Here is a 16,084-nt window from a genome sequence, read left to right as displayed (position 1 = left end):
GTCCTGCAAGGTGAGGTCGGGCATCTCCGATCCTGATGGCAACAGGCTTTGGGGCCAGTGGAAGTGGCCCCAGGGAAGGGACATGGCTATGTGGAGTGGCCAGTCCCCTCAGCTCAGCTTTAGACTAGCTGGAAACGACGAATCTCATCAGCAACTTCTTCCCGTTTTAAGGTTACAATGCAGTCCTTTTCTTGAACTCCAAAGAGACGAAGAGACTCTCTCTCTGTTGGGAAGTCCCGAGTTTATATTGCCCTGATGACACAGGGCTGTGGAGTGGTGAAGCAGGAGGCTCCGTTCCTCTCCTGTGAACAACGGGGTCACGCAGGGCAGCTGAGCGCAGTTCCTGCTTATATGGTGCAGTACACACAAGGTCATGGCTGCTTGGTCTTCTGCTTATAGCTGTAGCAGATGTTGGACTACCAGGCTTGGGCTAGTCCCTCCTGCTCTGGGCTAAAGCTGGGGAATCCAGTCCTCTTTAAGACATGGTGGAGTCTTCATCTGATCTGCTGGGACTGGGGTTTTGACACTGGCTTTCGTAGCTTCAGTGAAGGGATCTCTTTGCAGGTTCCTTGGGCAAACTGAGGCACGGCGGCCTTCCCTGAGTGCTGGCTTCTTCTCTGTGTTGCAGAGGCCACTAGTACGCTTGCATGTGGGAGTGAGAAGACTTACAGGCACTGGCTTAAGTGCTGCAGACTTACAAAGCGAGATCATGCAAAGCTCTGGAGAGCAAAAGGAGAGAGCAAAGGAGAAAGCCAAGTTTTTTACAAGCAGGATAATATTTATAAGTTTCTCAAGGCTGGAATTGGCCAGTGGACATTCTTGTCAACAACCTGCTTTAGCCTATAGAAAGCGTGAAGCTAGAATTATGCCCTTAAATGGAAGAAGCATGAGCATCTCATGTGATGGGTGTATGCAGCTCTTTACCTCTTACATGGCTGGTTGGGGTTGTTTTGCCATCTGGCTGGTGCCTGGGCTTTGGTCCCCCACTCCAGAAAGGAGGGTAGAACGAGGAACTTGCCCAAACATGCTGGAACAAGTTTTCCAGTGTTTGGGGGCATAATTCTGGACATATGGTGCCTTCACCACACATGCCCCCAGCAGACCCACAGCAGCCCTGCTCACCACAGCAAATCTCCAGCAGCCTCATTCACTGCCACACTCTGATGTCTTTCATAACTCCATACTGTTGCTAAAAATAGCCATGTCCCCCCACCAAATTGGTGGTGGAATGCATGCCCAGTGCTGTCACTAAGGAATCTCCAGGGTCCTAAAAACCCTCAGTGGACTCCTGGACCAGTCTCATGCATGAGTGACTAAGGTTAGGTTCCTTGTGTTGGTTCCACGTGCAGCTTCATTTGCGTGGTAGCTACAGGGACAGAACTTTGTGGCTTAGACTGTTATCCCAACAATGTTGAGACAAATTTATACATATGTTTCAGTCCCTTATAGATGCTATAAATAGCCATATTAAAAACAAGCAAACGAGCAAACAAAAAAAAAGAAACCCACACGAACACAAAAGCCTACCAATTTTAAAACCAAACAAAACCACCAAATAAAACCAAACAACCCAGAAACCTCTTTCTGAACATCTTTTTTTTCTGAACATCTCATTCACTTGTTTTATCTACCTGCAGGAAAGCAAGGTATGCATATGTTTTGTTCTGTGCAGGGTAAAAACTGTAGGCACTTCTTTACTGACTGATATTCTTGCAAAGTTCACAGTAGGCTGTCACAGAAGTCAATTTCAAATATGGAAAAAATAAACAAAGAAAATATCAAAAACATAAAAAAATCTCTGTATTTTATTTGTATTTGCAATTATCTTTCTCAGGTATGTTAAAGTTAGACCAAATTTAACACTTTTTCAGGGAACTGCATTTTAAGATTATTTGAATTTACTTTTTTTTTTAATATGCTTTAGTGTCAATTTATAGCAAGTTAAATGCAAGAAAACTTTGCATTTCTTTGGAAAAGAAACTGATCTTGGAAACACTGTTTCCACGCCAGTCATTCAGAGCAATATATAGGTCAGAATCATTGTGTAATTTTACACAGCTACTCTGTATTAATGATAAAACATTGATTATCAAATTATATTCAACAACAAAACTTTCTACTTTAGTTCATACAATGTCACAAACAATAAAAAATTAATAGTCAATTTTTTAAGATTTTTTTTGAACTTCAAAGTTTAATATTTTATACAACTAATTTTATTAATTACTTGTATTCTTTTAAAAGAGCTTCTGTAAGCCTAAACACTTGTTTTGCTGAATAAATATCTCTGAAAACAATTTCTGTCCCATATAGAAACTCAGTTAGAAGATTAAAAGAACATGAAGAATAATTTGTTTTAATACAACCACAAATGATTTAATAAAGGACTTGCAGTTTCTTAGAAATTAACTTCTTTGAAATATTTGCTGCAGAGCTTGAGGACACACAAACAGCAACAAAGTGTGCAATACAACAGTGCCATTTTCTTTATTTTATAAATAACTGTAACAAGAATACTAGCAGTGTGCAATCCTCCAATAGTCTCTAAAGAATGTTCTTTCTGAAAAGAAGTTCAAACAATTGTAGTGAATCTATGATAGGAAAATTTGATATAAACATTTTTATGAAGTACAATAACTGAATTTGCCATTAACCATTTCTAGGAAACCATTGCTGTTATCTTAAGCCACAAAACCAAATCCACGAACTACTCTCCCACATCCAAGCAAACTGCAGACGCTGAAACATAATGCTATTAGATAAGTAGTTTGAATTTTATTATTTCTACAACTCCGATTAGACCCTCTAAAACAGCCATATAAAAAGTATCACCACAGTCTGTTACCAGACTACAGATCACTGTCTATACACTAAAGTGGTTCAAATTGTTTGTGCCACAAGCGCTTTAAAATTAATCTCATTGGCATATGTCATGCCAATGAACATATTTAAGTCATTTCAATGTGATGTAACAGTATGTGACAGAGTGTATCTCATAAAATTACTACTAAATTATTTTAGACCAAGACCTAACATGAACAATAATATGTAAATTACAGCCTTGAATTTCATAAGTGATGACCAAGCAGTTATTATTTACTTTCTGCAGCGCTGAAAAGCAGGAAAGGAAAAAACAAAAAAAAACCCCAACCAACCAAAAAACAAACAAACAAACCAAAAAACCCCAAAAACAAACAAACAAAAGGAACATATGAAATTGAAGGAGGACATTCTGAACCCAAGTTCGAAATCTGAAATTTTCTAATTACAAAAGTTTAGGTCTGAAATCTATATTTAAATCTGTCTAATATATTTTAATAAACTGTTTGTGAACAGGCTCACATAACATATGAATTTTCCTTTGACTTTTATTTTCAAACTGTCATGTTTTTATTCTTATTTTATTTTATACTAAAAAATCCTTTGTAAAATTTAATTTCTAGGTTCAATATAGCTGGTCATAATGGAAAGAGAAGCATTTAAAAAAGAAATATCCAGAAATGTCCAATACCAAAATATCTTTCTTATTAATTCTGTGATCTCATTTTTCAAGCATGGGAATTCACATGTTTAAATTAATGTTGTATTTCTTCCTTACTATTGAAAAACCCTTTATGAATCTTTAAAGGTTTTTGGCATTATCAAAGCTTTCAAAATTTGCAATGCAATAAACACAGTTAATCCTTCTGGGGTATGTGCATATTTTTCATAACAACTAAGACTTGGAGAAATGCTTCTGATTGAAGCTCTACTTTTTCTCCCCCCATCTGCTATAACACTTGGTTTTTTTGTTTGTTTGTTTGTTTTGTTTGTTTTGTTTTCCCTCACAAAAATATAGAAATATTACATAACATAGGCAAGATTACTTTGGTTATTTCAGATAAATGTCTCATTTCTTAAAAAATTAGGTTGCCTAATGTCACTAAATTACACTGGAAAGAATGAGTTCATCTAACATTTGGGACCAATTTATGAACAAATAATTTAAATGTTAAAAGGCAAGATTAAAAAAAATATTTCATGCAGTTACTGAAACTTAGTCCTAGAGGAGCAGCAGAACAGAATTCCTGAGTTACTTTTAAAAAAAAAATCTGAAATTTAGCTTGGAAGATGCAAATTATGAATACCTAAAAGTTGTAGAAATAACAGCACAATAGGTAAGGAAGTGCACTACTACAAAAAAAGACTATTTTAACATATCTATGTATTAATATTGATTTCTATTTGCCATTTGAAGACATTGATCAAAAATGACATCTATAGTTCTACATATGGAAGCATAACAATGTATGACAGAAGAACTATTAGTTGTCACATAACATATACAAATATTTTCAGAAATCCCATGTAGTGGTCCTTTTTGTATTCTTTCAGTTCAAGTAAATGGTGTATTAGATTCCCAATTACCAAATTCATATTAAAAGTTCTGAAAGGAAGGGAATGAAAAAAACGTGTTCTTCAAGAAAAGAAGTTATGTGAAGAAGAGATCTAAATGCAACAGAATAAGAGAAAATATTAAGCACTTCTGTATGAGAGAGAATTTCTCCACAGCATGCAGTATAAAATAGAAAGGAGAAAGGTGAAATACAGTCATTTTTTATCAAGAGTGAGAATGTGAACTAGAAATGAAAAAGATACTATTCTATCTGAAATAAGGGAAAATATTTCTCAGTAATTCAGAAGTGGTGTATTTCCTGTCATCTTTACCAGTTTTACACTTAGGTCAAGTAGCAAGTTTGTTTTGTTGTTTGCAGGTTTTTTGTTTGTGGTTTTATTTTGTTGTTTGGGGGGGGGTTATATATATTATTTTTTATATATATTTATTTTATATTTTTTTTTTCCCTGACAGCCAGATGCATAAAGCAAAATTGTCCATTTTCCTATCTTTTCTACCCTGTCAGACTTTGTTCTCTTCTGACTTTGTATATATACATGCATTTTTCTTGGTTTTCAAAGTAGGCATAGGGCCCATCTCTGTCAAATAATCACAGATTTTACTTACGACAACTGACAGACGAAAACAAAATATATATCACCTTCATTTTTTGGCCAAAAAGAATTAAACTATCATCATGGAATGCTAAAAGAGAAATCAGGTACCATTTTCAAATATGGAGCAGTACATTTCTGAAATTACATTTTTGCTAAAATTAGGGAAAATTTATTTCCAAAAGGAGTTAATTTCTACAATTGTTCATGTGCCTATTGAAAGTTAAAAAAAGAGTTTCCTTAGGGAGTGGGGGATAGTTCTATGTTTATGAGGAAAAAAATAAGAAAGTAACCATTCCTTCTTCTCAATTGTCACACTAAAACAAGAAAGATGTTAAATATTCTAAGATCAGTTTTCTGTGTTCTCTCTTTCTGAAGCTGTTTCGGAAATCAATGCATCTGTTTATAGATCTGTGGGCATGAAAAATTATCCATAGCTTTATGTATACTTCTGTAAGATAACCCTGGATTGATATTGTTTATATTTTCTGCAAAGTAAAATCACATACAAGATGTTTATCACTGCAATAGCACGATATTGTGTAGAAACGTTGTATCTAATACTGAATTGTGGGAGAAAAAAATAGAAAAAAAATCAACCCTAAACACTTTACCAGGAAAATTTGAATTTATTTCTAACACTATACATATGTTGTAAAAAAAAAAAAAAAAGTTATTAATTTAAAAGAAAATAATAGAACAAAAAAAAAAAAAAAAAGAAAGAAAAAACCCTACACTGTTTTTTTTTTTTTTTTGTAATTTTATTGAATGATACCGGAATCTAGAAGTTTGTTTTCTTTTATCTACTTTTAATAAAATTCACTTGTTAAAACTTTTTCTAGCATTTTTGAGATAAAATCTGCATATAAATGATTCACAAAAATAGCAGGTGAGCTTATTGTTAAAATTTTGTTCATGTACATAATATAATATAGTGTAAAATTTTGGGGGTGCACTTACACAACTTGTGTCTCTTGGTGTTACAACAGTAAAGGATATAAAATATTATCATGTAATTTAATAGTTTGTTGCCATTTTTTATAATTTAATAGCATACAAAAGCATTATTGTTGAAGCATTTAAAAACATGTAACTTAGTTTTCCGAAGTGGAGCATGGAAGCCCATGATGTAACCAAAAATTTTTCACACCCAGAGTTTATTTAAAAAAAATAAAAATGAAAGCCTCCTTTGTTCCTCCTATCTTAATCAACTTCTGCTTATAAATTAATGTTTTGAATTCTTATCTGCTGCGTAAAACAGACTTATTATAAAGTCACTCTGCAGCAGTCTGTAGAGAAACACATTTTAAAGCTAGCATTGAATATATTGGCATGTAAAAGTTCTTTGTGATGGACAAAGAACACAATTGTAAGTTTCAGATAACAACAGGCTGGGTCAGAGTGGCTGGAGAGCAGCCAGGCAGAAAAGGATGTGGGGGTCCTGGTTGACAGCTGGCTGAACTTGAGCCAACGCTGTGCCCAGGTAGCCAAGAAGGCCAGTGGCATCCTGGCCTGCATCAGAAATAGTGTAGCCAGCAGGAGCAGGGAAGTCATTCTCCCTCTATACTCAGCACTGGTTAGACTGCACCTTGAGTACTGTGTCCAGTTCTGGGATTCTCAGTTTAAGAAACTTAGCTGATGAAAATCTCTGCTGTAGTATTCTGCCTAATTATTAATACAGTAGTATTCACATGCGACTGTAAGAAAACATTCTAAATGGATTTCAAACATCTATTCATGTCTCTTGACCTTCTCCAATGCATGTTAAAATCTAGGGTTTGGATAGATAATCCCACCATACAGAATATGACAGTTATTTTTAGTTATGTAAGAGAAATTAATTTAACTCCTGACCCTTTTTCCCCTAGGAAACATTCATCTATCTCAGAAGAAAGGCATAAAGGTGCGATGACACAACTGTGGAAAAGCAAATATCAGCTTTTGCAAACTAGCTTTCAATGTGTTTTTACTAGATTCTAATTGTTTATTATTTAAATGAAGAACAACATTTCCAGAAAACATGAAAATTCTTAGGATATATGCACAGAGTTCTGTATTTATGACAGGCAGACACAGAAATTGCATTTACTAACCCTCAGAAATGTGTTCGTCATGACTCTGTTAGTGTGGTTTGAAATATGTAGACTCTTATCTTTAACAGAATTGATTTTTTTTTTATGAACTGCTCTTAGGAAAGAAGATTAACCTGCATCTTTACAGGGTCAGTGATTTTTGAACTGAGTGGTTCAATAAAGATTACAGAATAGGAATGTATAATGGCAGTACGCGCCTAAGATTTATGCCCTGACACTGGTAGTTGAAAAAAAACTAACCAAAACATATTTGCATTTAAAAGATTTTGCAGGTAGATCAGTGTGAAGTAACTTCATGAACTGTTTCTTGATCTATTATTTATTCTGAAACCTACATTTTCACGCTGTTTTAAACATGTAAACTGAAATTTTATTTTTTGCGCTCCCTCAAGCACACTACAAAAATCATCTATCAACCAAAATAATCAGCAAATATTTATTTGTAAAAATATAATAAATGTCATTAGGATCAGCAAATGTATTATAAGCAGAGATATTTTCAAAATTCTAAGAACAGGTAATATAAAACTGTTGACACTTCTGTAATGAAAATGCTGTTAGTGTATATCTGTCACTTTAATGGTACCCCAGAGCTCCATTGTTGGATTTCATTATGTATTACAGTAAATAACGTTTACTGTGAAAAACTGATTTCAGTAGAGCAGTTATCTTCCATTTATTAATCAGTAAGTTTAAAAAAGATTCTACAGGGAAGATAAGATTTATTTCATGTACTAGTGTATAGCTAAATAATCCATGCATGAAAAATGAAATGGAACCAAAACTTAAAGATTTGTTAAATGGATTATAGCAATGTTATGGTTACAGTAACACAGTGTTTGATATTAGAAGTTAGAGTGTTTAGAGTAAAATGTCAGAAATAATTTAAGACAGCAAGATACAAAATTTATAATTCACAGCATCAGAGATTTGTCAGGTTTGGAAGGGACCTCAAAGATTATACAGCTCCAACCCCCTGCCATGGGCAGGGACACCTCATACCAGATCAGGTTGTTTAGAGTCACATCCATCCTGGCCTTAAAAACTTCCAGGGATGACTCTTCTACCACTTCCCTGGGCAACCTGTTGTTTTTGTATGTTCTGAATATACGCGAATTTGGTAGCTCTACTTTTATATATGAAGACTTTGGCAGAGTTTGGCAACTTATACATTCAAAATAAATCCATTTGTACAGATCGATCCCATCAGTTGTATTTAAAATAGATACATAAATAAACATACACTGATAATCATCTCAAACTGACATTTTTCACTTGATAAGGACTGCAACAAACAGTTGACCTTGAATGTACAACCACACATCATGCTATATTGCTTCAGGAGACAAGCTATGAGACAGGTTCAATTTAGTGATGACTTTTGTCTGACATCTACTAAATCCTTGCAGGTACTTGCTTTTATTATTTTTGCTGCTACAATTTTTACAAATAAAAGTGTCTACTTTCATTCCTGTAGTTAACTGGAAACTTTCAAGTTTATTCTCTTCCCTTCAAGATGTTTTCCGGTAATCTCAACAAATTTTCTTGTCAGTGACGAGGGAACGAATAGATCTTTCTCATTGTCCTTTCTATTGGTACTATTATTCTAAGGAAACTGTAATGAGAGGATTGTTGTCAAGACTGCTGCTGAAGATGTCACTAGGGAAAATTATTGCTGTTGCTTCTGCTTTGGTAGGTACATTGCAGAGGAAGCAAATTACCATTAGAGCTTCTAGATATAACCTTGGATTCCTGTGGCAAGATATTCCATTACTACTGCTGGGTCTATCTTTAAGATTACTTTCTGGAAGCTATTGCCTGAAAAGGAACTTAAACTGGAATGTCTGAAGTATTTTTGACATCAGGTTAATATAACACATCTTGGTTTAATACTAGACAATCAGGATAACAAAGTCAAGCCTTATAAGATGATTTTCTCCTCACATTGTTGCATTTCCTACTAGGAAGGATCAACAATTAAGTAGTTCACCCTTTAAAAAGTTCTTAAAAATTCATTATCCTTGGCCCACTTATAGAATGGTTAACTTGTATCATCTGTTCTGTAACACTAACAATTATTAAAAAAATTGCAAAGACATCTCAAAAACAAACAAACAAAGGTAAGAGGAAAACAAAACCTTAGCTACTTTGATTCTTGCATAAACTAGTGCCCAGTTTCTCTTTTTTTCCTTTTGACAAAGAAACATCTGAGTATACTAAACAGAAACATGTCCTTTACTGCAGCAGTTCCATTACATCAGCATCCCAAGACAATGGGATGTGCCAGGTTATCACTGTGACTACTGGCAAAATAGTGAACTGCACATTACCAGCTCTGATTGGGAAAATATAAGTTGTAATACTTTGATTATTTTGCAATAATTTCTTAATATTCTGCTAAATAGGTTTTACTGGATTTTAATAGTGCGTTTCTCTAGTATTGGTGTGTCCTATGTGGCAGAAATAGAAAACAAGAATACATTTCTGTGTTTCTTCTGTCAGAGTAAACATTACACCCTCTTTTCTTTTCTTCCTACTTCTTGACCACACATATTAAAATCAGGTGTTTTCCTGCACTGTAACTAAGCTTTAATGAAACAGGTTCCCTGTAACTTCTCTTTCCTGATCATTGTAAAATTTACTCTTGATATAGAGAGTTGTTTGATTAATTGATTTAATCTCTTACTGTATTAGATGAAACTAACAAACTTCTATTTCTGTGTAATTTGGAATATTTTAAACGCCTTTTCCTCCTTCTCTGTCCCACCCTCTACTTCTGGTTTAGACTATTTTAATTTTAAATAGAATGCTCGATTTAGTTTTCCATGTCTTATGTACATTAATTACTGTCTTATGTACATTAAAAAGTTAATCATATTAAAATAAAATTATAAAAACTTTTAAAAGAAATTTTGTTGAATTTAAAATGTTACTTTTGAGACCCTTAGCAAAATAGATAGAAATTGACATATTATTATCAGTAGTAAAAATTAATCTGTAAAAAATTAATTAGTAATTTTGAATATTATGGATTAATAATTTATTTGGGTACTTTCATGTGTCATGCATTTTTACTAAAACAGAAGTATATTAGGAAAAAAAGAAAGTATTCCTCCAAACTTTATGCTATTTTACAAGAGTATTCTTTCTATTTTATAGTGTTTGCAATAGATTTCTTACAACACATGAAAAATTATTAAAAGAAAAAATAGTTCTTATCTCAGTATTTGGGAATGTCTTGTAAATTTACAATTATGCAGATTCACTAAGCTTTACCCTTTGAATACACAAGTTTTAATCTACATTAACAGTTCCATACCCTGGACAATCAGTGTTTATTAAGAGATACAAAGATGATGTAGTTTAAGTCCAGCTGGCAACTGAACACTACACAGGTTCTCTCTTATTCCTCTCTGACCTCCCACCACTCCAGTGAGATGAGAAGGAAAAACAGGAGAAAAATGCAAATGCTTGTAGGATGAGATAAGGAGAGTTTAATAGAACAACACAAAACCAGAAGAAACAACAGTAGTAACAACAATATAAATGAAATTAGTGTTATATAATGCTCTCTGCTCAACTGTTTAGAACTGCTGTGCTCAAAATTCACACCCGTGCCCTCACCACCCTACTTTTATATAGCAGGTGTGACTCAGTATGGTATTGAATATATCATAGGCCGGTTTGGTTTGTTATCCTGACCATAGCCTTTCCCATCTTCTTGTGAAAATTAACCCTATTCTAGTCAAACTCAGGAAAGAGGAGAACAAAGGAGGCTGTACCATGTACTCCTGTATGTATCTATGAAAATTTCAGGTGAGTTCTGCAGTAATGGAGTCAGTAACAGAGGAAAACAGAGTAGTTTCTCAGATATTATGCCCTTTAACAACATCTGATTATTCTGGACATGTTATTGCTGGACCTCTCTTTGAGATGCAGAGGTTAATGATATAGAGCAACTGTATTAGTCTGGGGTTAAATTAACAAAGCAGGAATTATAAAAATATAGTTATTTTTATTTTCCCCAAACCCCATGCAAAACTATGTACAAAACTGATAAAAATTATTTACAGGTTCTATTTGCTCATGACTTCCTCCAGGATTCTTATGTCAATTTTTGACACAATTTAGAGAGTTCAGAGTCTGGAAAAGGCTAAGCCACAAATAGCTTCACCCACTTATAAATCAAAGGCCGAACAATAACCCTTAGGGAGATATGAGCAGGCCGGATTTACTCATGAAAATCGGAGCAGGAATTTGGAGATGGTCCCTAGCTTTCTCTCTCTGATGACAGGCTCCAGAAACTGTCAATTTGTGATCCAATTCAAGGCTCAGGCTTTACAGGATCTGTCCCTGGGAGAAGCAAAACGGCAGGCAGGTCCCAGGCAGGCAGACTCACGGCTTTGTTGGCAGGCTCCCGAGCAGGATCGGTCTCAGGCTGGCGGTGGCAGGCAGGTCCCACACCTGGCGGGCCGGTCCGGGGAGAAGTGAGCAAGAGCAGCAAGAGATGAGCGTCCAAAATGGCAGAGACAAAATGAGTAGGCCCCCAAACACGGGTGAGCCATGTGAAACTGGGAGCGGCAGAAAGTGAGAGGCCCGACTGTTCTCTGCGCACCCTTTTATATATTCCTAGACAAACTGTTAAGGCAAAATATGAAATATCCCCCTTACCACGTTTCCAAATCCCTGTGGGGCCTCCACCCGGCGGGGACAATAGATGGTTATTACTGTCATCAGGGCAGGGGAAGAGCATTTCACACCATTGTCTCCTCTATTCAGACCTCTGTTCATAGACAATGAGGGAAGGTGGGGGGATTTGGAGCACCCCGCAACAGCAACTAAGACATAGTTTCCTCTATACCAGAGGATATCCCTGAGGAAGCTGCTGAAGTTGGAGTTTCTGTAAAGGAAAGTGTTTTCTAAAAGGGCACACATAAAGATGATGGAGAGTGAAAAATGCTTTTATGTAAGTAGACTTGAAAGGCAGGAGTTTTATAGGAAAGACAATTTTTTCTTTCACAGAGTCAGGTGCATGATAGTCCTTGTTTGGAATGTTCAGAATATCACAACACATCTGCTACTGATGAGAGAAATGTCCGATTTTTTTTTTTTTTAATACAGGTGCTTCTTTCACATATTTTCATTTCAGTTTTCCTGTAAATACTTAAAATTTATATTTTAGCAACTTTTGATTATTATTTGAAGCTTCCCTTCTTCTCTTTTTTCTGTGTAATGGTAGAACAACTAAATCCTTAACATGTTTTTCTTTTCTATGAAAATTTCAATCACAGTACTGTTAGTACCTTTTTTGATGTTAATAGGTATGTCTGGTTAGTACAGTATATCACGGAAAAAACATTCAAAATGCTGAAAACAAAGAGGGTTTTTTTGTGCTAGCACATAAATTTCCTCTTAACTTCTCCTTTTCAAGTCAATTCTGAGACCAGGTTAATTATAACAGTAGTAACTTAAGTAAAGTACAGAAATTGCCTTGTACAGAATGCAAAAGAGTTTATGTTTCAGAAAGCAGTGCCCTTAAAAGAAACTTCTGCCTACATTCATTCCCCTGCAATAATTATGACATTGAAAATTCTTTCCTAAAAAGGAGACATCATCAACAAGCCTTAACAGGAAGAAGCCCTCACTCTGTACGGTACATTCAAAATAGCTATGAGAGATTATTCTACATTTTCCATTAGATGAAACTTTCATAAAATTTTATGGGAGCTTGTCCTTGAAGAGACAAATCCCAAAATATGCCCTAAGCCAGACAATGAGCTAAACACCTGTGAATTTGCAAACCTGGACATTTCCTGGAGTCTAGATGATCCAGGTAAACGTGTAGCAAGATGTAACTAACTTTGTATCACACCTGTGAACTGTGCGTGCCCTGTCCATGTTTGGACACCCCATTCTATAGGTTAAGCTATCAGGTTTCTCTGTTACCAAGGGACGTTAATTGTCTTTGGACAATGTTTAAACCAGCCGAGAAGGTAGGCAATCTGCCTTGTTATTGAGAACCAACAAGACCCAAATGTTGCCAACCTTGCAGCTCTTTGCCTGTTCTAGCAGGCAAACTACACCCGGTTCTTGTACCTGGACCAAAGCAATCAACGTTCTGAGAGCCCTGCACCAGAAGCAGAAAGGGGAAAAGCCCTGAGGGAACTGAATCCCAGAGGAGCTGCACTGCTACAGCCTGAAGCAACTGATGCTTCAAGAGCCTTGTGCTGGCAGGCACGAGAGGAGAGAGGCTCCTTAAGCCCTCTCAAAGCCAAGAAAAGCCACAGCCCATGAACTGGGAAGAAACAACTTGAATTACAGTTCTGAGAGCCCTGTACCCGAGAGGAGAGAGGCCCTTTAGCCCTCTCCGAGCCAAGAACCCTTGAATTATAGTTACAGCACCTGGAAAAATACCAGACAAAATAGCAAGCGGGGAGTAACCGGCTAATTTGCTATAGAATCCCTCTTGTGGGAAACCACATATTGCAGCACCTCAATATCCAATTTGAATTGCCGTGTTGGAAATTCTCAAAGTTTTTCTTAAATTGCTAAACTGACTTCATATTCCTTGTATGCGGAATATATTACCCACAACCTAATAACAGAACCTGTAAATATACTTTGTAAATAAGTTAAAGCGGTGTCTGAAGATACCACCACATGAAATACTAAATATAAATATATTTTATTATAGAACTGCACCAAGAAAAGGACTGCTGAATTAGGTTCTTACCATATCTCAAAAGTACAGTGAGAGCATTATTTAGAACACATTAATTAGATTTGCCTAAAGAAGCCCTATGAAGATTTTCTTGGCTTGTTTCCCCAGAAACCTAACTGCGTATTAAATTCTGAGAATTTATTGGATCTGTTCCCAGTTATCGATTTCAGACATTTGGCTAACCTCCCTGACTAACATGAATCTTAGACATTGTGCTTTCCCACATATTCTCATCTGGAAGGCAGCCCACACAGATGATGTCAAATTGATCAACTGAGAATGTCTGAAGGAAACACTGAAATGTAGCACAGCTGTCTCCAATGATTCTCTGAAAAGAAACTATGCAGTTGGGTATTTCTGCATTTGTTTAGTATGTACCTGCATCTTATTTCTTATGTAATTTTTATTCCTGAAAACAAGTAATTTCATAGAAATTTTTTAAGAGACATACCCTTGAAAGTTTTAGATTTTTATTTTCCATCTTGTCCAAGAAATTAGCCAACACCAGCCAAGTTAAATAACATGATTTATTTAAACAACTATATAATTCTTAGAGGAATTACAGTACATATGCATATTTGCTACATAGAAAGTATGTTGTGGACTCAGAGATAGTCAACTTTCATACCAAAAAGACACTTTCAAGAGGAAAAATAGCTCTGATGCTGCATTAGCCACAAGATCATTCAATGAATTATTCTTCACTAAAAAAATGCCCTATTCCCAAAGCTACTTTGCAAAAATGCTTATTTCAGTGTTCTTCTTAAAAAATATTTTTTAGGGAAAATGAGAAATATCAAAATGATATGTTCTTTTGTTTCATAAACAGAAGTCTAGTTATAAATTTTTTCCTCCTAAATACTACATTTAACACTTAGCTCTTTAGGTAGCATATTAGAAATTATGAAATTGTTTAAATATAAATCTTTCTAAGAGCTTGCATTTAAATTGCTCATTTAAGCCTAATGCAAAATCTGATTTTATTGGTTGGAAAACCTTTATTAAGCATTCACCTTTTCATCACAACCTGGGAAAAGGGTGTCACGCTAGGCACTATTCACTGCGCTGTGATAACTGAGTGTTGTCACAGACAGCTCTTCTTAATAAGAAGACATGATACGGTTTTAATTTTAAAATGTGTACTTCCTTTTTTTATTTCACCTTAATGTCCTTCACTCTCAAGGTAAAGAAAATGTTCTCCAGACCATTCAAGTCTAATTTGGGCTTTTAAGTACATACTTTATTTTGTCAGCTCTTCAAAGAGAGAACAAAGTCAGTTTAAACAGCCTTTCAGGAATGATGTCCTAGGTTTCCACTCTGTTGACTGCTGGTTCTTATTTTCCCTTCTCCATTTTTTTCCCCACTGAAAGGAAACTATTGCACTGCAGAGAGAGCAAGCTATGTATTCACTATGTTAAGACCATAAACATAACCTTGCACAGCAGCTAAGGTTCATTTAAACTGTGATTCCACCATCTCAAACTACTTTCAGCTTCTTTTTCTCTTTCCTATACCTCCTTGTTAGTAAGTTCTACATTTTTTTTTTCAGATTTCCTTTGAATTCATGCCCCAGTTCATTCTGACACCTTTCTTATTTAAACAGTTTTTATTATATTACTGTTACACTAGCATTACACTCAAGGGCTCTCCACTTTGTAGAGATTCATGTTATTCAAACTTTTATTCATTCCAAAATGTGTGGGTTATAGGAGAAGCATATTTGAGTTTTGCTGCACTGTGCTGTTGCTCTGCTTCCACATTATTTAATGTGTTTTTTAACTTTTTTAAATTTATTTAAGAAACTGGGAAATAATACTTCTATTGAAAAAAATCCTGATCAACTATTTTATTGATTATTTAGTTCACTTGCAGATCTCACAAACAAGAGTAAGAGCATATTTACATATGAAACTGAGTTACTTTTAAGTCAGCCAAAAGTTGTCTTAATCAGTAAAAGACATCATAATTCTAACCAAGAAAATTCTCTTAATGTAAGTAGTAATATATTTCCATATAGTAGCACTCAGTGAGGATGACATATTCCAACACAGATAATAAATAATCATGGTCTCAGTATATAGGATTTTAGTGTTGTTTTTCTCCTAGGCCTAGATAAGATGACGTCAATAGCTAATTCATTCAAACAAAACAAGCAAACCTAGTGGACTCTGATTATTTTTTCCCCCACAGAATATGATGGGCACCATTGTGAAAAGTGAAATGAAGTATTAGAAGAGATCTATAAATATAGGGAAATTAAAGCTCCTTACTTTGTTCTTAT

General features: G+C 35.1%; 1 pseudogene; it reads right to left on the bottom strand.

Moving 5' to 3' along the window:
- Window positions 1-119: 119 nt before the first annotated feature.
- LOC128979359 (E3 ubiquitin-protein ligase Topors-like) overlaps window positions 120-16,084 on the bottom strand; it is a 181,637-nt pseudogene continuing 165,672 nt past the window's right edge.

The sequence above is a fragment of the Indicator indicator genome, chromosome Z (genome assembly GCF_027791375.1).
Source record: "Indicator indicator isolate 239-I01 chromosome Z, UM_Iind_1.1, whole genome shotgun sequence".
In the NCBI taxonomy this organism is placed as follows: domain Eukaryota; kingdom Metazoa; phylum Chordata; class Aves; order Piciformes; family Indicatoridae; genus Indicator; species Indicator indicator.
This window is presented reverse-complemented; position numbering and strand designations above follow the sequence as displayed.